We start from the raw sequence: 23012 nt of genomic DNA, 5'->3' as shown, positions 1-23012 counted from the left end.
TCAGCCCTACAACACGCCTTTAGAGGATCCACAAATGTCACACATACAACTGTACTCTCTTCTAAACGTATTTTTCACACATTTTGTGTCAGAGGAAATACTGCGTCCACACATCCTCTACCACTTCTGAAGCCACGCTACTCCCTCATCAATCTTCTGAGCATGCCACCAACACCCCCTCAATCACAGCTCTCCAAAACATTCAACACCTCACTACCGGAATCCTCCTCACTGAGACATACCGCTAGTCATCACGAAGAGGAATAATTCTGAGGATACTACAGTGAATGTGAGCCGTAGTCTGGATATCATGACACACACACACACACACAAATACTCGTCTTCTGTTTGTTGATATACACACCCGCCTTGCCTTACGATACATGGGTGCAAAATGTTTTAACACCTGATGCAAGAGCTCGCATCTTGGTGCAAGCGGGTCTTGAATGTAATGGAAAGAAAAAAAAAAGTAACGTTTATAGACAATATCTACTGGGAAGTAAAGCAAGTGATTAGGAGGAACATAAGAGAAAGCTGCAGGAGGGCTACAGAAAGGCACAAAAGCTTAGCAACAGAGAATAAGATGATGATTAGGATGAAGGCGACTCTTAGAACAAAAGCATAAATTGGGTCGACGGTGTGAAGAGACGTTGGGGAAATGGTAACAAGCAGAGATGTGATAAAGAGATGCGAGCGAGTTTTGCCAAGGACCGGTGAACGCGTTGGTGATGACCTGGAAGCATATGTGGTGTGACTAGTACAAGCTGGCAGGAGAGTATCAGACTCATGGCGAGCTGTACGGTGCAAGAAGATATGAAAGTCTTATGCAACAGGAAACAGGATAAGAACAAAGTGGCAGGAGTGGATGTGACAGCAGATGAATTTCCCAAACAAGATGACGATAGTGGTAGTGAGCGGTTAGTCAAAGTTGCGTGACCTTAGCCTGGTCTAAGCTGGAGTGCGTGAGGACTGGCATAATGCATGTAAGATGCCCTTCAATAAAATTTTCATGGTACAGAGGTAAACACTTATCGAGTATACCTGGTAAGCCGTATGGGAGAGGGGTGACTGAGAGGGAGGTGTGCATTAAGGATCCGGCTGCTGGAGATGAGTAAATGTGGCTCTAAGAGAGGGAGAAGGTGCACGACCTGGTGTTTACTTTCAATATGTGTGACCAATGAGAGATGACGACTCGTGTGTGGCATTTACGCGCCTTGTTCTGGACGTCCGGTCGTTTACTATGGAGAAACAGGGCGAGGTAAGGCCAGAAGATTCAACAAGACGGCCAACTATAGCTTGGGAATCTGCTGGCAATGGAATGTGAGGGGTAACAAAAGCCTGGGGCAGCCAGCTGACTGCCGGGTAATAACACGTCACGCGAGGTGAGGGAATGAACCTACCAATATCCAGTAATGTAGCGATGGATCTTAGTCTCTCTGACGAAGACGTGTGCAAACCGAGACGTCAGAGAATATCTCAAACGCTCTCACCTGTTCTTGCTCGTCACTACAGTCCACTTCCATGTCACGATATATTAATCATATATATATATATATATATATATATATATATATATATATATATATATATATATATATATATATATATATATATTCCTATGAGTCCACGGGAAAATGAAACATGATAAAAAGGGGGAACAAGTAGTTGGTGGTGGGGAGAGTAAGCGTGCGTCGGATCCGTGCACGGGTCTAGCCAGGAAGGTATGAACTGCATAACTTATTCAGTAAGTCAAGTGCGTCAACATCCTGAGCCAACACTGCCGCTCGCGACCTAACGCTCACGCTAACGACGCGGCCTTACAACGCCAGCGACGGCGTTAAAACGACTGACGCAGACTGCCTCCTTGTGGGAAAAATACGCACGACAAATTAACCAGCGAAACCAAGTGACAACAGCTATCAAACCTTAACTCATCTTCCTATGACAAGGACGACCACAGCGCTTCCATACAACGTCGTACACAATCAGAACGAACAGGCGAAAAATGGCGAACTAAATGGCTACCAATTATCCACAACTATCATGTCTTTAAATATGTCACGTTGCAAGCCGTTTCTTTTATTCGAGCTGGGTGGAGGCGTCGCCAGCAATAAAATCTAACAAATTAATGCAAACGTGGAGGGCGTGTTGCTGACGTGGAGCTCGGCGGTAGGCGACACGCGGCAGCACCAATGAGCGCGCAGCAAGCTGGCCTTACGTCACGTGGCGCGAGGGGCCACAATATACCATGTGGCCTCCTGCAACCCCTTACCACCACACCACCTCTATAATAACAATAATATTTGGAGATTTCAACACCAACGACCTGACATGACGAAATATTTGGCAATATTGGAATATGATGCCGGAATATTTACTTTTAGAGAAACGCACGCATACAATAGGAAAGACCGAAGATGCGACGCCACACACACACACACACACACACAGGCCGATCCAACCAACACCCAACAAGGAAAACTATTACTCAGGATCTATCAACACCCCCCCCCCCCCCAAAGCCACGTTCTTCCCTCCTAGTTAACTACAGACACATCTACACTGGATTTCCCCTTATTACTGCCCCGGATAATTCTCACGGCACCAACCGGATAATCCACCGCAGCAGAGGATTTATAACCGATGCTGGTCGGCTCCAGGTTTCTCCCCTCACCGTCAGCGGCCGCCCATGCTCACACAAGGATGCCGCCAATGCTCACCAAAATCCATTTGAAATATCATTCGTGTCACCCCCTCCTTACGTGGCGGCCAAGACACCTGTCTGGTGAGGCGGACATGATCCTAACAACTCAGAATTTCCCAAAGATTGTCGACCAAGAATGAGTCATCATCGCTTGTAATGGAAATTAATTTGGATACCAGCTCCTACTGTCATCGCTGGCCGACCAGGAGCCACACAAGATGTGAGGTGTAAGCTGACGTGTTACTGGATGGAAGCGATGTGTGTGATGGGAAGGGTGAAGAAGCAGGGAATGATGGGCGTGAAGGAAGGCGATGCCAGGAGACTGTCCGCGGCCGCCCGCTTAAGTGTGACTAGCGGAGACTTCGAAGCGCTATGCCGGATTACAGGGAGAGGGAGAGAGGGAAGGAGGGAGGAATGAGTGTTGTGAGATACGTCCAGCATCACACCCAGCCAACGATCGCTGACCAAGCATCAACACACTACTGCTGACGCCCAAGATACATGAACTCCTTCAGCATGACCCGCAGCCCCTACACCACGACACTACGATCCCTGGCCCCCCAACCCTTGGGCGTTTTGGCCTGGCGTCGAAGTCGTGAACCTTCTAAGAGTCTGGTCAATGACCAAAGACCGTCCTACCCAAAGGCCGAGCTTTCACACTGGTGGTGGAATCATTATCATCCGAGGTGAACATAAAATGAACGACATAATAACTGAGGAATACGGAACTACTACGCGTCTACTTGAAACTAGAGGACAAAAGTTCTGCCTTCCAGTACCCACACTCGCCTACTGTGTTCCAGGTTCACGTTACACAGCATCACGTCCTGTGTCCAGGGCACGTGGCCACACAGCAGGACACGTTCCTCCGTCCGGGTCTCACGACATAGAGCCACTACTAGATCTTTTCATGGCTTCAAGAAACAGCCAAGTCCAATACAGCTAGACTGCAACACTGCAAGCTCGTCTAGAATTATGATCAATATATGATGGCAAAATGCTGCTGTGTTGCCATCACCTCATGACACAGCAAAACCCCCTCACGTGTGACCAGCCTGTAACACAACAAACCCGCCCTGTGTTACCAGCTCATGACTGCATCGAACCCAAGTCCCGAGCTATGCTGTGGTCATGCATAACACCGTCTTCCTACATTGTCAACAGGGTAAACCCTGCACTGTAGCCAGCACGAGGCACTGAAGCCGATCCTTGTCCCTTGCCAACACGACCGGACGCGACCCACGACCGTGATGACACGAGGGTCAGATCACAGGTCAGGTCATCATAGCCACGGGTCGCGCCATGTAGAGTTCATGAGGTCAACATCCACGCGACGTGGACCCCTTGATAAATATACGAGCAAATAAACGTCGTAAAAGCTTTCGAAACTACCGCAGGAAAATCTGCTCTGTCATGACATAAACTGGCAACAGTTTGCGGATACTAACTACACTCACAGAGTATACCAGCCCTTGTTACACACACACACACACACACACACACACACACATCTCGTGCAAGATACACTACACCCCAGGTTCTGCTGAGTGGCGTATCATCAACAATTCACTCCCACACCCTACAAAAACATTACCTGTCATCGCTTCTACCCACAATGAAGATGTGAAGCACGTTGCGTTGTGTGCAGACACATGCAACACCCCCCCCAGCTGCTGTCGCCTTGCAATTGCACAGACAATGGCTGTAATCATGACCCTTGCTATGTTGTGTGCGTTCGAGGACTGTTCTCTGGGGCCTGAGAACTTCTACAATAATAATAATAATAATAATAATAATAATGATTATTATTATTATTATTATCATTATCATTATTATTATTATTATTATCATTATTATTATTATCATCAGTATCATTATCATTTGCCGGCAAACTGAGCTAACCAGCAAAAAGCCGAAAATACACATCAGAAATATATACATACAATAAAGACAGTCTTTCCACATAGACAAGGGTGGCAGTTTACTGATGATGATGATGATGATGATGATGAGACAGCAGAGGGTGAGACGGGGGCGGGAATGTTGGTGGACTGAACAACCTGGAGCGGCCTAGAGAGGTGGTACAGGGTGCAGCATGGCCGGGAACGAGGGAGATCGTGCAGGACACGAGGGTCTCAGCCAGCAGTCCCGCGCGCCGTGGTGGCATTAATCAGAACCATCTCGCCTGGTCAGCACAACCTCTCCAACAAGGAGGTACAACTCCCTCCCGATACTAAACAACACAGGTTATAACTTACCAAAGAAAATCAAGAAAAACTCGTAAGAAAATACATTCTTCCAAAGGACACGAAGAAAAATCAAGAAAGAGGTGCAACTACTAGATTACCAGACCAGAAACATGAGTCAGAAGTCTTACCAGACCAGAAAGACAAGCTACGAGTGTTGCGAGACCTGAAACAAACGAGGAACGTTACCAGATCTGAAACGCAAGTTAGGAATGTTGCCAGACAAGCAACACACGTTAGGAATGTTGCCAGACAAGAAAAACCAGCCAGGAGTGTCAGCAGAGCGGGTGGCACACGAAAGGGGAGAAACAAGAGTGCCAGGGGCAGGAAATGTCTTGCTGACAAGTGTTTCCTGGAAGTGGCGTCGATACTGGTACACAACACAACACCCAGGCCGCCACAACCTACACACACACACACACAAACACACACACACACACACACACACACACACACACACACACACACACACTGTAAAAGATCATAAGGAAGCAAATGGATGATTTCTTACAGAGAAGAAACTACCTAAGGGAGAGACAAACACAGTCTCAGTCCGATATTAGGTCATGCGTAAGGAACCTCATTAATTTCAACAAGAGACTGAGCTCTGTTCTAAGAAAAAAGATAAGACAGAGTGGACTGTCTTTATCTAGACTGTCAGAAAGCATTTGACGCTGTGCGACACAGGAGGCTGGTGAAGAGGCCGAATCCTCCGGCAAACATATGATGGAGACTACTTCGATAGGTCGAAGATTATCCCTGTGGAAGGGAGCAAATGACACACCAGTGGCATGCCACAGGGTTCTATCCTGGGACCATCGCTGTTCTTAATCTACGTGAATAACTCACCAGAAGGATTGGACTCCTATCTGATGATGTTTGCGGATGATGCCATGGTCATGAGGGAAACAAAAAGTGGAAAAGATTGAATCGCCTTTCAATGGAATCTCGATAAACTCGAGAGCTAATCTGATACAGAGTTGAAAATCAACCCGAGTAAATGTAACGCGGTGAGGACGGGACACAGCGACAGTAGCCATCTGGCAGGAAATGAGCGTCAGGAATGTCTTTGTGAGAGGGACTTACAAGACTTGACGCCGTCCCACATTCGAGGAATAGAAAAGAGCTCAACTGTCTGCAAGCAAATGTTAGAGTACCATTCATGTGTATGTTTCAGGGTAGAGCGAGGAAGCTGTTCATATCCCACATCAGACCAACACTAAAATAGCTATGTTTATTCTGCACATTTAAGGAAGTTCTGTTGGAGGTCCTGAGGAGGGAAACGCAGATCGTACTGGAATCAAGAGAGCTGAGTTGCGGGGAAAGACTAAAGGCCTTAAATTTGCCCATCATGGAAGAGAGAAGAGTGAGGGGTGACCTGATCACAATCTTGAAAGTTTTGAAGCCTTCTCGGTGACACAGGCAATGAATAGTTCCCCGAAAGATGCAAGAACCACCACCACCACCACATGTCGTACTTTGAACTCAAGCAAGGAACAGTACACACTTCGATATCCAAATATCCAACACACACCCTCCTGACTGTGAAGACATCCCCCCCCCCCCCACCGTGATGCCGGCTTGCCAACAGTACCATTGATCTATTGGTGTTCTATTTATGAACTGTAAGGGAGGAGCGTGTGACACTGAGCAACAACTGCTGGTTTATGGATTACCTGCCACCGGAAGGGGCCCCCCCATGGTCGGTGACGTCATCTACAACATGTCACCGTCGCGCTATCCACTGCAGTCTCAAACTGCCGAGACTGCCCTGGGTGTGTGTGTGTGTGTGTGTGTGTGTGTGTGTGTGTGTGTGTACCGTCAGCCTGCTGCTTCCAACGTGGGGGAGAGCCCGGAGCCGTGGAACCGCTGTACCGAAGGTTATAAAAAAAGAAGGAAAATATAAGGGCATACATCCATAGTAAACAAACACAAAAGTCATGTGCACACACACACACACACACACACACACACACACACACACACACACACACTCACCGAGGCATGGCGTCGGTCATAAGTTCGTCCACCACTACCACACGTTACGCTGTGGTTGGTTGAAGTGGCACCCACACACTCGTCCTCCTCCCGCCCGCCCCGAGGGCAGACTGTGCCTACTGGACGACGCGTTCAGAGGTGCGAGACCCTCTCAATACGTAACCATCTATTGCCGAGATCGACATAGATTCGTCTGTAGGTTCTGACTGATGCAGGGGGCCACGGGACACTGGTTGTGTAGACCTTATTATCGCCCGAGATTTGCTGCAGGAGTTCTGGGCGAGGAACCTTTCCCGCCATAAATACTCCTACTACTTCCCAAAGGTGTGGTAGCTGGCGCTGCTGCTGATGCGGTAGAGCACTGTCTACGATCATGCCGATAACAATGCGTTCTTTATGGGTTAATTTGGTAGAAGCAGAGGGATCTGAGACGTTTCCAGGGAATTAACGCCAGCTGGTTCGTCGAACTAAAGGGTATGGTAACGGAAATTCCTCCCTTAATACGATGGTCAGCCTTGATAATCGATCACTCTTACCTCGGTTGGCAGGGAGGGGAGGTGTTGGTAAACATGGCGCGCCGTCCTGACAAGCAGCCCTACAACTTTCCCCAGGATGGACTGCGCCTGAACGACTCAGGTGCTGCCCATGTTGGCAACCTTCTCAGCGAGTTTACTCCTGCGTTTTCGATATATGTAAGACACCAATGACGAGGAGGCCCGTCACCATCCATTTAAGAACTTCACATGACATTCTGATCAATTCCTTCAATACCTTACTTGATTATGGACAGAGAAGGAAACAAAATTTAAGTTTCTACAGAGTAACTACCAAGTCAAACTAAGACAACGATGCTGAGTTTCCTTATCTTATTTCAATGTACAATCAACAGTATCGAGGAAACTTGTCTTTACCTGCCGTCCCTGAGCTGCCGGATGATCACATTCTGGAACACAGCTCACGTGTATAACACCGTCAACATTAAATGGAATAACAGTAAACAAAACGGCAGGTCCTGATATGTCTTTTCAGGGAACAAATCAAAGAACTTATAGAAGCTGGTTTCACTTTTGTCTCTTCTTTACATTAGTCGCTTCTTACATGAGAAGTTCGCTGGAAAGTTTTCCCTTGCAACACTAATACTTAAAAGAATATATGACTAAATTCCCGTTCAGAAATTATTGCTTAATAGGCCTGTCGTCCACTGGTGGCAAACCTATGGTAACCGTCATGTTACAGCGATACTGTAAATCACATAGAAAATTAACGATCTGATTCGTAACACTGTTTACGACACAGTCCTTCACGTCTGACACGTCTGATTGATTTTGGATAATCAACACGTATAATGAGGGTAAAGCGGATCATATCAGTCAATAAATTCTTCAGTATTCGATATAAGCCGGCATCAGAGACCACAGGCCAAACCTGTCACACAAGTGAAGATGATGGTGTACTTCGGTGGTTAGATAACTTGTCAACTGGCCTCTAACAACCGGTAGTAATTAACGATCATGCCTCAAGAGTGGGTAGACGTAACTAGTGGAGTCCAGCAGGTCCAGCACACAGGCGTCGGGGGTCAAATCAGGCAGATCGAGCACACAAGAACTGGGGTTAATTTCTTGACAGGTCGAGTACACAGCGTTCATGATACCGTGGTGGTCAAGCAGCCAGCCTCGCTACAGACACCCTCACCTCTGTGTGTCGGGGACGTGACCTGTGCAGCACCTCAGGAGGCGGGGAAGGGTGGGCGTGGGGTAGCAGGGCGCCAAGGTATAGAACAAGTAGCACACTTACGGTCTGAAGGTGCGGCGGGCTGGCTGGCTGGCTAGCACTGGCTCTCACACACTCTCCACCGTCTACTGTCACTGTGTGGCGGTGTCTCACTTCCACACACACACACACACACACACACACAGGAAACTCTCATATCATGGACGACAAAAACCAGAAATAATGCCTCTCCTCTCCTCCCCCCTCCCTACTAAACCTCTCGCCCAGCTATCTTCCCGTAACACTCAGAGCCAACACCCGCCTCAAGGTTCGACCCGTGTTTGAGGTTCGCCCCGTTTCAGTGTTCATCCCGTCTCAAGGTTCGACCCGTGTTTGAGGTTCCCCCCGTTTCAGTGTTCATCCCGTCTCAAGGTTCGACCACTGCCAGGGTTCACCTCATGTCAAGGTACAACCAGAGTCAAGGTTCATCCCGTGTCAAGGGTCACCTCGTTTCAAGGATGACCCTGACAGTAGGTCATCCCGCACGTTTTACATTTAATCTCCCACCCATCCCTGTGTGGTACACTGCCACAGACATAATGAAGGATAACAGTAACAACCTGCCTCATGATTCTGACGATCAGTTAGTTTTCGACTCGACGATATATCTTAGGTGGCTGAGGACAGGCCGAGACGGACGGACACGTCGGTACATTAGTTCCAGTAACCGTGACACGTGTCCTGGTCTTCCCACATTGCTGTGGCAAGACGCCAGCAACAAGCTGGGCCAGCCTGATAAAGATAAACAAAAAAAATATATGTCCGGCGTTGACCTTCAGCTCAGAGAGAGAGAGAGAGAGAGAGAGAGAGAGAGAGAGAGAGAGAGAGAGAGAGAGAGAGAGAGAGAGAGAGAGAGAGAGAGCTGAGAGCTCCTCTGGGATCATAAGAAGACCAAGATTTGAGAGTTGCTCTGGGATCACAGAGTGACCAAGATGCGAGTCGTTCATACGTCACAGCAGAGCCTTATGGGTGGGTATAACCTGGAGTGCAGTGCTGGCACTGAAAGATACGCTGGTGGCCTGCAAACTTCCACATTCCCTGTAATGTTTACCCCCCCCCCCCCAACATACACAGCTTACCCAGAAGTTTTTAACCATGTTAATCGAAAGCCAATTCTCTTTACCTACTGAACCAGAGCTCCGAGAGGCTTACGACGGCGTTGGGGACATTCCTTCAGGGCGTTTAATTAGTAGGTGAATGGGGTCTGTTGTCTTAACTAAGTCCCTGCAGCTCTGACACCGTCATGGCAACCATTAATTACTATTGTCTACATCCGAGGTACAGACACAGCCTCCTAAACCTACATCTGTCCACAACCAAGGTAAAGACATAACCTTCCATGCACAACACCTACCCGACACTAGGCAGGTCACGGAAGCTGGTACAGCAGTAATCAGAAAGACGTATTTCCTGCTGCTTCTAAAGACAAGGGGTAAGTCAAGTGTCCACTGTAATACAGGTATCGTGATATCCGACAGAGAACACATACATCCTTGCCGCCCCACCACACACTGCCGCCTCTGACAGCAAGCAGAACTCCTCTGGTCCTTAATCAGGTGAGACACACAGCTAACAAGTTCCCCAGGTCCTCGTGGTAAAGGATTCTTGTTTTTGATGATGACCCCACCATCCCTAACAAGTCGTGTGGTACTGCTAACAAGATCCTTAGCATCTTCGAGAAATATTTCAGACACACCAGTGGGATCCTTACAGCCTCGTGTATGGCGGCAGCTACTGCCCTTCCGCTTCATGACCTCAGGTCACTACTAATGCTACTATCCTCCAGCAGATACCGTCACCAAGGAGCACAAGATCCCCCGTTACCACTCCTTCCTATGCACACCCATGCAGGATATCAGAAGGATCCCCACACACTTCACCTGAACTGCTAGCAGGACCCCCAACAGCTGCCACCGCTACCAGGGCACTATACCCATCTTGACAGCAGGAATCTCTCTCCATCTTCCACTGATAGCAGGAACCTCTTCCCAGCTCCCACTGATAGCTCTCACTTATCATGGGGCACCTCCCCACACATGACACTTAAAGCAGGGCCCTCTCTCCAGCTGAAACTACTAATTAAATACCTGAGTACATATACCATTCCATTAATTACAACGAATCCTAATGATTCATCATTAGTGTTCACTAAATCATTCTGTATCCACACGCATCATCACACAGCAAGTCACGAAGCTCCATTAAGTGTTGTCCCCACATGATACCACCCCTCCTGAGTGTGTACCAGTGTGCCACCCACCTCTCCTGGACCACTAACATACCTTAAGACACCCAGCCGCAGTACTACCAGTTAGCACGCAAACCCCAGGCTCCCCCACACCACACACACACACACACAAAGGAGTGAATCATAAGTCTGGCACTTACAGCCTGGCACTCACTCAGAGCCTCTGGTATGCCATAAACCGTATGCAAAACTTTTTACACATTTTCTCCTTTTTTTTTTTTTCTTAAAGTGACGGTGGGCTAGGGCGTGCTGGGCGCGCGTCACGGACACAGGTCGGGGTGACCTGGTTAATATATGCATGATGTCGTCCTCTGGAAGATGGTCCCAACCAAGGGTCTGCGCCCATTGGTTCCTGATCAGCAGGCTGGTTCCCCATCCATGGGTCTGCGACCAGTGGCTCCTGATCAGCAGGCTGGTCCCCCATCCATGGGTCTGCGACCAGTGGCTCCTAATCAGCAGGCTGGTCCCCCATCCATGGGTCTGCACCCAGTGGGTCTTGATCTGTTCTTGCTGAAAGAAGAGATCGGGGGCGGGGCTCCACCGAGTGTCCGAGTGTCGACCCAAAACAAAGGCGTGTCGGTGTCCAGGGCTGCACGAAGGACCATATCAAAGGTCAGACGAGATAAATTAAGGTCAAGTACTGAGCCCACGTGGTATGAACACCCCCCTCCTCCCTGGGGGAACCAGCAGCCCCTCGCCTCTGTATGGACCCAGTGGACAGCCTCTGGCTGACACCCTCTCCCACAGAACTGATCAATATACATAAGAGAAAACGTTACATTTTCTCCATGCAAGGCAGAATGTCTCGCCTTCCCTGGTCCAGGCCTGAGACCCATGTTGCTCAATGATGATGTGACAGCACTGACTTGGGCTACACCTGGGGAGTGTTGTGGACAGCGTTGTGACCTGGGACACACCAGGGGAGTGCTGTGGGCAGCGTTGTGACCTGGGCCACACCAGATCACTGGGTAGTGATGTGGGTCAACAGTAGCAATCCATACTTTAGTGTTGACGTCAGGACACGTCTGTACACCACAGCAACACATGCAACAGGAATGACCCCAGAGGACACACAGAACCACAGCAAGCGTCCGGCACCAGGATCAATGAGAGCCAGGTAGACGCTTAATATATATATATATATATATATATATATATATATATATATATATATATATATATATATATATATATATATATATATTATATGTGTGTGTGTGGTGTTGACAAAGCCACACATGTTCATACGGTGAATTCCTCCTGTGGTCAACAGGATCACAATTGCCATGACAATTTCTTAAAGGCGGCGGTGAATACGCGCGGCACAGTCGCCCCCCCACACACATCCTGCCACAACCCTGGAGGTTCCTGGACTCGTTGTGTGGAGGATGTTCCGAGATGTTGCCCGCAGCGAGGCGGATGTTGTCCCTCCGGTGTACATCACCCAATGGTTTCTGGGTCGTCAGGCAACCCACTATCTCTTGTGCTTCTCCCACAGGAAGAAATATACAGGTAGGTTTATGTCTTAAAAGATAATAGAAAGATACAACATGTACACTTACCTGTGTGATCGTAGGCGACCACCTGGTATGTTTGCCTGGTGACCATATCATCCACACAGACACAATAATGACTAATAACTAACACAGGGTCAACCCACGTCACAGCTTGACACAGTCGTGATTAATGTAGTTTTCTCGGTCCCCCCCCCCCCACACACACACACTCTACACCCAAGGAGGCCTTACCGTGCATCACCTCGCCTCCCCTCACAGGTGTGAACTTCAACACAACACTCACCTGCAGAAGAAAATAAAGGATTAATGATCACCTCACATTCACGTCAACACAATACCTATAACAAAAATATTCAAGGTTCAAATATTTTTTCCTGCATTTCACTTTAAAGCAACGGCAGAAATATGCACAAAGTAGTTACAGAATAACGGGGTTGGACAAGGCGAGGACGTAGTTTGGAAATGGAAAACAGAGTTACATAGTACATAGGTGCGTGTGTGTGTGTGTGTGTGTGTGTGTGTGTATGTGTGTGTGTGTGTGTGTGTGTGTGTGCGCGCGTGTGTGTGTGGCATTATCTGCGCGTGTGGCGCTGTCCTACCAGGTGGTTATGGCTGACCTGGTCGTGGTATCTACGCAGGTGTCCCGACCCTACGTGGGGCGATACCTTAACATAAGTTTTTATCTTACCAGTGAGTACAGTACTACGGACTGCTCGTATGTACTACGGGTCCGGCAACTACTACTTCAATTAGTAGTGTAATGTTTGCTGATGAGTCCGTACTAACGGACACTGATCTCTTGTTAGTGGCTAACTCAGGAAAGCATCATATCCTGTGAGACCGTCTTACAAAGTGGCGTCTCAGTGGGCAGTTCTAGCTTGCCACACGTAGAATTGGGAGGAGGGGTTCCTAGGGCAGGTGTGATGTCTTACTGTGATGTATATTCTACCAAGTGGTGCTGTCTCAACCAAGTGGGTTCCTAACAGCCTTCTAAGTCGGAGAAGCCAAGTCTTTAAGTCTTAATACATGTGTGTCATGCACACAACATTCCTTTAATTCAATGACCATCAGACCATCATTAGGCAGCATGACAATCAGCTGGCCACGTAGTCTAATTGCAACCCGTTCATCACACACACACACACACACACACACACACACACACACACACACATATTAAAAACAATGAACTGCATTAGCAAGGTCTCATTAACAATGCGCCTCCAGCAAGGATGTGGTATCGACTTTTATGTCTGCACACAATGGGACAAGCAAGTGCTCTGAGGCCCTTGCATTGCAGTAAAAACCCACGGCAGAACAGAGTCCACTAGACGTAGTTAGTCCTGCAAACTTGTGGTCCGACCCTTGTAACCTCGTTTTCTATGAGAACAATAACAGCCGATGAATGCGGGATCGGTGCGTAAACCTCCGTTTTCTACCACAGCCATAGCAATCCTTCCAAGAGGAACTCTGCTATTCTGAACACAGTTTCTTCATACCTTTTTTGTTCGTTCTGGGAGGGAGCTTCATCCTCGTACAACCTAGCTTCTCACCAAAGTTTTACTGTCATTATAATTTTCTTTTCAATTCTGTAATGTTGGTGATATTTACATGCGTACGCTTCTTCCACGAGTGTACACGTCTGTTGCAGTCCCTACGTACACTTCCTCAACTACCTCCGTACTGCGTAATGAGACTAAGATCATCTTCAATAGGTGCCACAGACCACTCATATGATTCCCACAAATGAATTCTGAGCATAAAGCAGATATTTCCGTCTGGGGAGGAACGGCAAATCAAAAGACTATGAATAAAATAACAGACACTAAATGCATAGCTGACGTGACAGAGGAGCTACATTAAGCCAGGACACGTGCACGCATGTCATTAAAAAAGAATCTGAATTCAACGGGTCATGACAGGATTGTCCTTTGATGATGAAGTAAATGGCAGTGAAGAGCAATGTCTTCCATGCGTCGAGGCAAAAACATGACGAGTTGATGATACAAGTCAAGTGCGTCCGGCAGCGGCCGTCCACCTTACGCGTCGCATCCCACAGTCGCCACACAACCCTCGTCTCCTGCCACCCAACAGCTCTGGCAGTAGGACGGGTCAACCCCAGGGCCACAGTGCTGGGGTTGAGCCTATCGTATCTTCCTATGGAACTGATGAGCCTCAGTGGTGTGGGTCAACCCCACAGTGGGGGTTATGAGGGATCAGTCAACAAGTTCACCTCCCACCATTATCATGGTACAACACGGCCTCACAAGACTCCTCGCTACTCCTCTGGTAACACGCAGTCTTGCCTCTGTCATCAAAACACACACACACACACACACACTCACACACACAAACACACACACACACACACACACACACACACACACACACACACACACAATGTCCCTCTGTCATTCTGTGTCACCATCTACTTTATGACTCTTGACACACTCAATAGCTTGAGCAATAACGCACTTCCGAGGCTGTCACAGTGCCATGCAGTCAATCCATGTCAGTCTGTTTATACTAAGGCATACGTCATCAACAAGGAGGGGGGAAGCACCCTCCGGCAGGATCTTCTACTTTACGTATACGATGATTTTGGAGGTCTACAGCCACGCCGCGTACACTACCGCCCTTTTGTTAAAAAAAAAAAAAGTGTGTCGAGTTGCGGGTCAGTGTGTCCATCCATCAGCCAGTACGGTATGAACCACAGTTACTGTCCAGGCACATCACGAATACCTTCTCACACTCACCTTCACCCCAAGCAGACCCTGGCCTCCACTGCTGTAACCTCAACACACACACACACACACACACACACACACACTGGCCGGCCCTACCTGACCTGGTTCAGCCAACAGGGGCACCAGGTCAAGACACGAAAGGAAACTTGAGGTTATCGTGGGAAAATGGCCAAGGACGTCCGTGCGTCCGGCTGTGGCTGCCATGTGCAGGGCGCGTCGTCCGCTTCCTCACAGACGACTCCCAGGAACGAGGACCCGACTCTGTTACAGTGTGTTGTTACCTATGGCACCCGAGGTTTATCATGGCCACATCTGGTCCACCGTGGCACTAGGCGATCCATAACTCCAACACGCTTACAAGAAGTATGTCGCCCTCAGCGAGGGTGGGTCGCGTCAGGCATCAACGTGGAGTCTTCATTATGAACCGGGTAGATAATGGTCCCTGAGAGAGGAGAGCGCAGACGTGTCGTGCTACGACCCAAGTCACAGGGCGTATACGCAAGACCAACGGATGGCGTCAGGGACTGACTGGGTGGCTACGACCCAAGTCACAGGGCGTATAAGCAAGACCAACGGATGGCGTCAGGGACTGACTGGGTGGATCAGCAGGCCTAAGTTCATACGCACCTACGCCCTTGGGGGTCTCCATATCTGAGCGTCCAGGTCTCACTGACCCACACTGGGGTGATCCCTTCGTCGCCCCTGCGTCGTTATCACCAGCAGGTGAGGGTCAGGCAGGTGCTGGGGTGACGTAGGTGGGAGGACGAGCACCACCAGGGATGCCCCACACTGGTGAGCATCCCACCCTCCCCTCCTGGGTAGCATGCTGCCCCACGATAACGTATCAGAACCATGACACATTATACTATCTGCCTTATCTATTTCTGCGTGTGATTCCAGTACTACCACTCGGTCCACGCCTTAAGCATCACTCCTTCCTCTCCATCTGTCTATCTGTCAATAAACAGATGTGTATGTGTACACAGGGTCTGTCAATCACCACCGACCATGGATGATATACAGTGTAGCTTATTGCGACGTGTGTTCTACAGGAGTGGCGGCTCAGGGGTTGACACGCGATAATAAACACTAATTCTTCACCTACTTTCGAAACCCGTCTGATGGGCCGTCGTAACAATACCCCGGGCCTCGTCAGTCACACGTGTTACGGGCTTGTGACAACAAGGACCCCTCGCGTGGCCCTAAGGCAAGTCTCTGGGTCTTCTACCTCAAGGGCATGCCAAGGGAAACCGGGGTCTGTGGCAACACAGGAGGTCAGGGGTGTATGTGGGGTACAAGGACTTGTGTCAGGGGTCGCCAGAGAAACATGTTATTTGACCATTAATTTTATATCTGGGGAATATGTGTGTGTGTGTGTGTGTGTGTGTGTGTGTGTGTGTGTGTGTGTGTGTGTGTGTGTGTGTGTGTGTGCGTGTGTGTGTGTGTGTGTGTGTTTCATGGAACACAGTGTACGGTGCAACACAGTTACTGGCACTGAAGTAATAAATGGAATGAAATTATTCTTGACAAATGACCAAAACATGTGTTAAGTTCCAAGGCCAAAGTGGAACTTTCTTCATTTTAGGGAAGCACTGAAAAGTTCCACGCTAATCCTTTTTATATGTAGGGAATAACTCGAAAGCCACACAGGTTTATAAGTCAGGTGACCTTGAGTCATCCACATGACGCACATCAACTGTGTAGAATCCCAGGAGTATCAAGTGTATCTCCTTCAAGTTGTGAGCAAGATTAAGGCATCAGAGGCTGAACGGCGACTGCCGGCGACGGAGAAAGCGACCCCCATGTGTCTGTCAAGCTTGGCTGGCGACCCCAACAACGAAGTGTACCACGCTGAAAGCACACCTTAAACAGGTCAACACAGGGACAAGCCAGCCAGGTTGACTCACACACCACCGCCCCCTACACGACTGGTGACCATATGCACACGGGTGACTCATCTCCGACACCACCACCACCAAAACCAGCAGTTGTCAAGAGGAACAAAATAAATATTAATCACAAGGATAACGCGAGGATCAACTCATCTTACGTCACTCGTGACTGCCCAAGATCCAGACACTGGCGGTGCGGGGGACCACAACAGTGCTCACTGTTGTTATCCGATGGTACTGTGAGCGTTGGCAGCAGCGGCGGGAGGCGCACAACCCACGCACTTGTCTTTCCCAAGAAATCTCCTCCAAACTTCTGACCTACTGTCTAAATACAGGTTAATGAAGTGACCTCATCCACTCTCCTGCCATCCAAGACACCGACACCGCTTGGGTCTGGGTCATGTCTTCGTGTCTGCCCGTCAACTCGCTCAAGCAAATAGTCGGCCTCGGGCCCTGCAGGAAGGTACCTCTCGACGCTGCCACAATGTTCCCAGTCTTTCCATGGTGACGGTGGCGGCAACCCAGACAGACGGTGCGCCATCCCCGGCCTGTGTGTGTGTGTGTGTGTCTGTGTGTGTGTGTGTCTGTGTGTGTGTGTGTGTGTGTGTGTGTGTGTGTGTGTGTGTGTGTGTGTGTGTGTGTTGGAGGGCGCGAGGCGTGGCGGTGTGATGCTGGGCGGGGCTGTACCTCACCAGGATGAGGCAACATAATGACCCCGAGCAGTAAGCATGGCAACACACGATGATGGGCCGGGGAACCACCGTACTGGGACAACCAGGGACGGCCTAGCCAAGGTCAGCCTTATAGATTAGAGGGTCGTGTAGGGCAGCCGGGAATGGGAACGGGACGGACTGGACCAGCATAGGAAGGGACGGGACACCATGAGACGAGACGGGACAGCCTGGAAATGGGAAAGGTAGCCTAGGACGGGGGTACGGTTAGGTAATTGAGGGCCCGGACGAGCAGTACTGGGATGGTGGAAGGGGAGGGGAAGGGAGGGAAGGGACAGGGAGGAGATCGTACTAATGGGGGGAGAGGGGGGGAGCGAGGGATGCGGCACCGACATAAGAACACAAGTTCTACCTTGTCTGGGAGGTGTGAGGTACGTGGGAAAGACGAACAACAGATGGCCCGTTGGCCCTGTTATATCATAAGTTATCTTATACCTAAGTGGATGAGGTCAAGATAGAACAGCTATAAGGCTATCTCCCCATACTTCACTCCGAGAACAACAGCCGGCAGTGGAAGAGAACGGAAGGGGGGCACCTTGCGTTTGTGAAGTATTTCTGCACGGATTGTAAGAGGACAGAACGAAAGTGAAGAATCCAAGAATCAAATCTTCCCACACTACACAGGGGTCGGAGGAACGCTAGGGGACAGACGGAGGCCTAGTAGAGACGGGGACGTCCATGGGTAAGGCCGTCATAAGAGACAGGGGCATCGCGAGCACTGCCACAACCGATCACCAACGCACGTACATATGACTCGGGGAATCTGGCCTGAATAATACAGCAATGGCAGTCTGCCATACATATAACCTTCGTCAGTGTTGCTGCTGCAGGCGGGTGACGGCTGCTACAGTACAAAGGGTAACAACTATATTCCCGGAGCTTCTACCCCACGACACATATATTGTGCAGACCCCTACAGGAGCCACTACCCTAGATAATGCTGCCCCCAAAACGCACGTCACTACCAAAGACGGACACATAAGATCTACCGACTCTACAAATGCAGTACATACCTGAACACCTTAACATAATCTATTAAATATCTGCACTACATGTGAGGACGTTTAAAGCAGGTCTGGGGGGAGGGGATGCACATCCATGACCTATATATCCCCGGGGGAGGGAGAGAGAGAAAAGCCAGGCAGGAGGTACGATTCTCTGTGAAAGTGAAGGCAGTGGCGGGTGTACCGTGATCGGGACAGTGGAGGGTGCACAGTACATTGGAAGGAGGAGGAGGAGGAGGAGGAGTGTTGTACACTCTGACCTCTTCCTGTATACGTGGCCAGCATAACGCCCCACCCAACCCCACCTGACCTTGATACACTCCAGTGCGCTCCGGCACATCTCACCCCTGACCTTGCAACGCAACAGTGGCCCCCCCGCACCGCAGGCGCTACTCTCTTGGCCACTCCAGATACATCTAAGATGGACCATCACACTGACTGGAATAGTAATGCTTCCCACACTGCTGGAGTCGAGTCTCCTCTGGAAGGAAAGATGACAGAATCTTACATAATTTTTCTGATGGTCTGAACATGAATATGTCCAGTGGCCACTTTCACTGTGATTCAGGATTTGGTACGTCACAACTGCCTACATTATAACGTTACGTTAACAGAGTAGCAGCAGGTGACACCATGATCTGCCGTAACGCACTCCATGGTCCACCTGGTGAGGTCTGGCACAAGATGCCCAAACGTTGGCCTGAAACCCACGCTCAGGCTCACACGCCCCGACCCACACCCGACCCTGGACCCCTTGTCTTACTTTCTAAAAAATATGACGTAAGGTCATCTTTCACGTGATCCACACATCACCACATAAACCCACATCGGACTGGATATCTTCCCTTCCTTCTCGATCTACAGTGTGACCTGGTTTTACTGTGACCTATATGGTGGTCCAGTGGTTTGACGACTTGCCTCCCACGCAGTGAGCTGTGGGTTCGGGTCCCGCTCATGCCTCAATCTATGGGATCGGGTCTTGCACATGCATTCAGGGTGTAGCATGGCACATCCTGTGTACGCCCGCCAGGCGGACATTACTGTTGCCTGGGGATAAAAGCAAAAGACGAGGTCATCCCCAGCAGTATAGGATAGCCGAGTCATTTGCTGGGGCGATGACTGGTAACCGGCGAGCTACACATGTGGCCTCCTGACCCACATACTCAACCATACACTCGTACTTCACACAGGAAATGACAACAACCACGCCACACGCACGCACACAGGGTGCACAAAGCACACACGGACACACACAGGATGCGCACAGCACACACCAACACACACACAGGATACACAGAGCAAACACACTGGGTGCACAGAGCACATCCGAACGATCCGTGCGACACTTCATTATCTCTTGGTGAAGCAAGACGATGCGAACGAACGCACGATACAAACATGGGCGAAGCGCACGACCAACATTGAATGATTCACACGGACAGCTTCCAACACACACACACACACACACACACACACACACACACACACACACACACACGAGTCAACAAGAACCACAGCAAGCTCGTCCTGGTGACACAAAGATCCAGATGTCACCAGACAAACTCGGCAACACACGGTGACTGCTTCTGTGTACCTGGTAACTGCTTGCTTCCTCACCTGCCTGGCGCAGTGCCTCGTCCTCCGCGTTACCCTAACCAGAAACTCACAACCACAGAGGGAAGCATACAAACTTAAAAGAGATTTTTCCAGTTCGCCAAGCTAAATACCGTATTAAAACTAGAGTCATTTTTTAATTGGTATGTCAACCTATAAAGATCTCCATCCCAGTGAGGTCAAACCCCCACCCATACCCACACACACACACACACACACACACACACACACACACACACACACACACGAGACCTTACGACCACTCCAGCTTCCACCCCAGCCTTGAATCAGGCAGGCAGTGAGTTTTAAAACACACGTTAAGGTTTCCCATTGTCACCGAAAAAGACTGGAGATTACGAGTGTTATGGTATGTGATCCACCTCTCTCTCTCTCTCTCTCTCTCTCTCTCTCTCTCTCTCTCTCTCTCTCTCTCTCTCTGTTTACACTCGCGGAATTCAGCCTCCTCCCTCCATCCCTCCCTCAAGCGACCCAAACTGGTCGAGTTTTGCATTTATTTCTGTATCCTGAAATCCCGGAACCCGGCTCCGAGGGAGGATGCAGGGGGCACGTTATCGCCACAGCGCTCATGAGAGGAGGGAGGCCAGGCTGTGATGCGAGATGTCAGAAACATGTAGGGACTCCCGCTCATGACTGGGTAACCAGTACACACTCTTGGGTGATTACCAGTTCCCTGGGGAGTGAGCCATGCGGTGTTTACTACATACGTGGTTTCTGTGGTCGCTTTCCTTCCATGAATCTCCGGCCGACCCCGCGCAGGGTCACCGTGTGCAACAGTGTGTAAGTGTGTGTGTGTGTGTGTGTGTGTGTGTGTGTGTGTGTGTGTGTGTGTGTGTGTGTGCGCAATTTGGGAGTGAATCACCTCATACTGGTCCAACTTTACTCTACGGTTGAACATCTCCAGCATTGTGCAGTGTGTGTGTTCTGTCCCGTAGTGGGAAGAGACGCGAGAGGTGGAAAATCATACCCAACACAGCTCAGGTGCAGCCACTGGGGGCTGCAACACTCAGCTGTTTACATCCTGCCCCAACACTGGCACAGTAATGAGAGTTTCTTTATTGCACTGTTCTGGCTAAATGACTTCCATTTACATTCAAATCTAGACAAACAACAATTATAATACATGCTAGCTGGTGGCTGATTCATGTGAGAAACTGCAGAAGCTGGTGACTGAGTTTGGAAAAGTGTGTGGAAGAAGAAAGTTAAGAGTAAATGTGAATAAGAGCAAGGTTATTAGGTACAGTAGGGTTGAGGGTCAAGTCAATTGGGAGGTGAGTTTGAATGGAGAAAAACTGGAGGAAGTGAAGTGTTTTAGATATCTGGGAGTGGATCTGGCAGCGGATGGAACCATGGAAGCGGAAGTGGATCATAGGGTGGGGGAGGGGGCGAAAATCCTGGGGGCCTTGAAGAATGTGTGGAAGTCGAGAACATTATCTCGGAAAGCAAAAATGGGTATGTTTGAAGGAATAGTGGTTCCAACAATGTTGTATGGTTGCGAGGCGTGGGCTATGGATAGAGTTGTGCGCAGGAGGATGGATGTGCTGGAAATGAGATGTTTGAGGACAATGTGTGGTGTGAGGTGGTTTGATCGAGTGAGTAACGTAAGGGTAAGAGAGATGTGTGGAAATAAAAAGAGCGTGGTTGAGAGAGCAGAAGAGGGTGTTTTGAAGTGGTTTGGGCACATGGAGAGGATGAGTGAGGAAAGATTGACCAAGAGGATATATGTGTCGGAGGTGGAGGGAACAAGGAGAAGAGGGAGACATAATTGGAGGTGGAAAGATGGAGTGAAAAAGATTTTGTGTGATCGGGGCCTGAACATGCAGGAGGGTGAAAGGAGGGCAAGGAATAGAGTGAATTGGATCGATGTGGTATACCGGGGTTGACGTGCTGTCAGTGGATTGAAGCAGGGCATGTGAAGCGTCTGGGGTAAACCATGGAAAGCTGTGTAGGTATGTATATTTGCGTGTGTGGACGTATGTATATACATGTGTATGGGGGGGGGGGGGGGGGGGCATTTCTTTCGTCTGTTTCCTTGCGCTACCTCGCAAACGCGGGAGACAGCGACAAAGTATAATAAAAAAAATATATATATATATATATACGAGAAATATATATAAACAATGAAAATAATGTGGAGGGGCAGGAGAGTCCAACTGCAGCCTGAGCTGAATCATATCCAGGAAACAAATGGGACCATAAAACCAGGTTAGGAAGACAGTCGTTATACGATTATAAGACACAGTAGTTAACGTACAGTATACTAATTACTGATGATGTTCACAGTGGCTTTGACGGGCTTGGTCTTAAAACCGGATGGGCCCGCAACGGTTGGGGTGCCAACCTGCACATCTGGGACGTGGGATCTCCTGTGGCAGATGACGGTGGCGAGCGACGTAACGGTGCGGCAGCTTCATCCCAACCGTCGTATCACGGGATCCAGGTGATGGTTGGAGGGAGTCGGTATGGTCAATGTGTTTAGTTCCTTTTCTAGTGGTCCCTGATGTAAGGTGGGGAAGGAGGAGG

At 49.3% G+C, this 23012-nt stretch overlaps 1 protein-coding gene across 5 annotated transcripts in view; it reads right to left on the bottom strand.

Annotated features, from left to right (window-relative positions):
- Tmem131 (Transmembrane protein 131) overlaps positions 1–23012 on the bottom strand; it is a 329859-nt gene that overhangs the window by 94722 nt on the left and 212125 nt on the right. For 2 of the 5 annotated variants that reach the window (XM_071682328.1, XM_071682331.1), the window contains exon 1: positions 8743–8820. The exons of 2 other annotated variants lie outside the window; for them this stretch is intronic. The gene's annotated coding sequence lies outside the window, so the exon portion shown is untranslated. Of the gene's footprint in view, positions 1–8742; positions 8821–23012 lie in introns of those variants that run through there. One more of the 5 variants, XM_071682336.1, reaches the window with a different exon arrangement.

Source organism: Panulirus ornatus, chromosome 34 (assembly GCF_036320965.1).
Source record: "Panulirus ornatus isolate Po-2019 chromosome 34, ASM3632096v1, whole genome shotgun sequence".
Taxonomy (NCBI): Eukaryota; Metazoa; Arthropoda; class Malacostraca; order Decapoda; family Palinuridae; genus Panulirus; species Panulirus ornatus.
The sequence above is the reverse complement of the archived record's forward strand: the minus strand, read 5'-3'. Positions and strand labels throughout refer to the sequence as shown.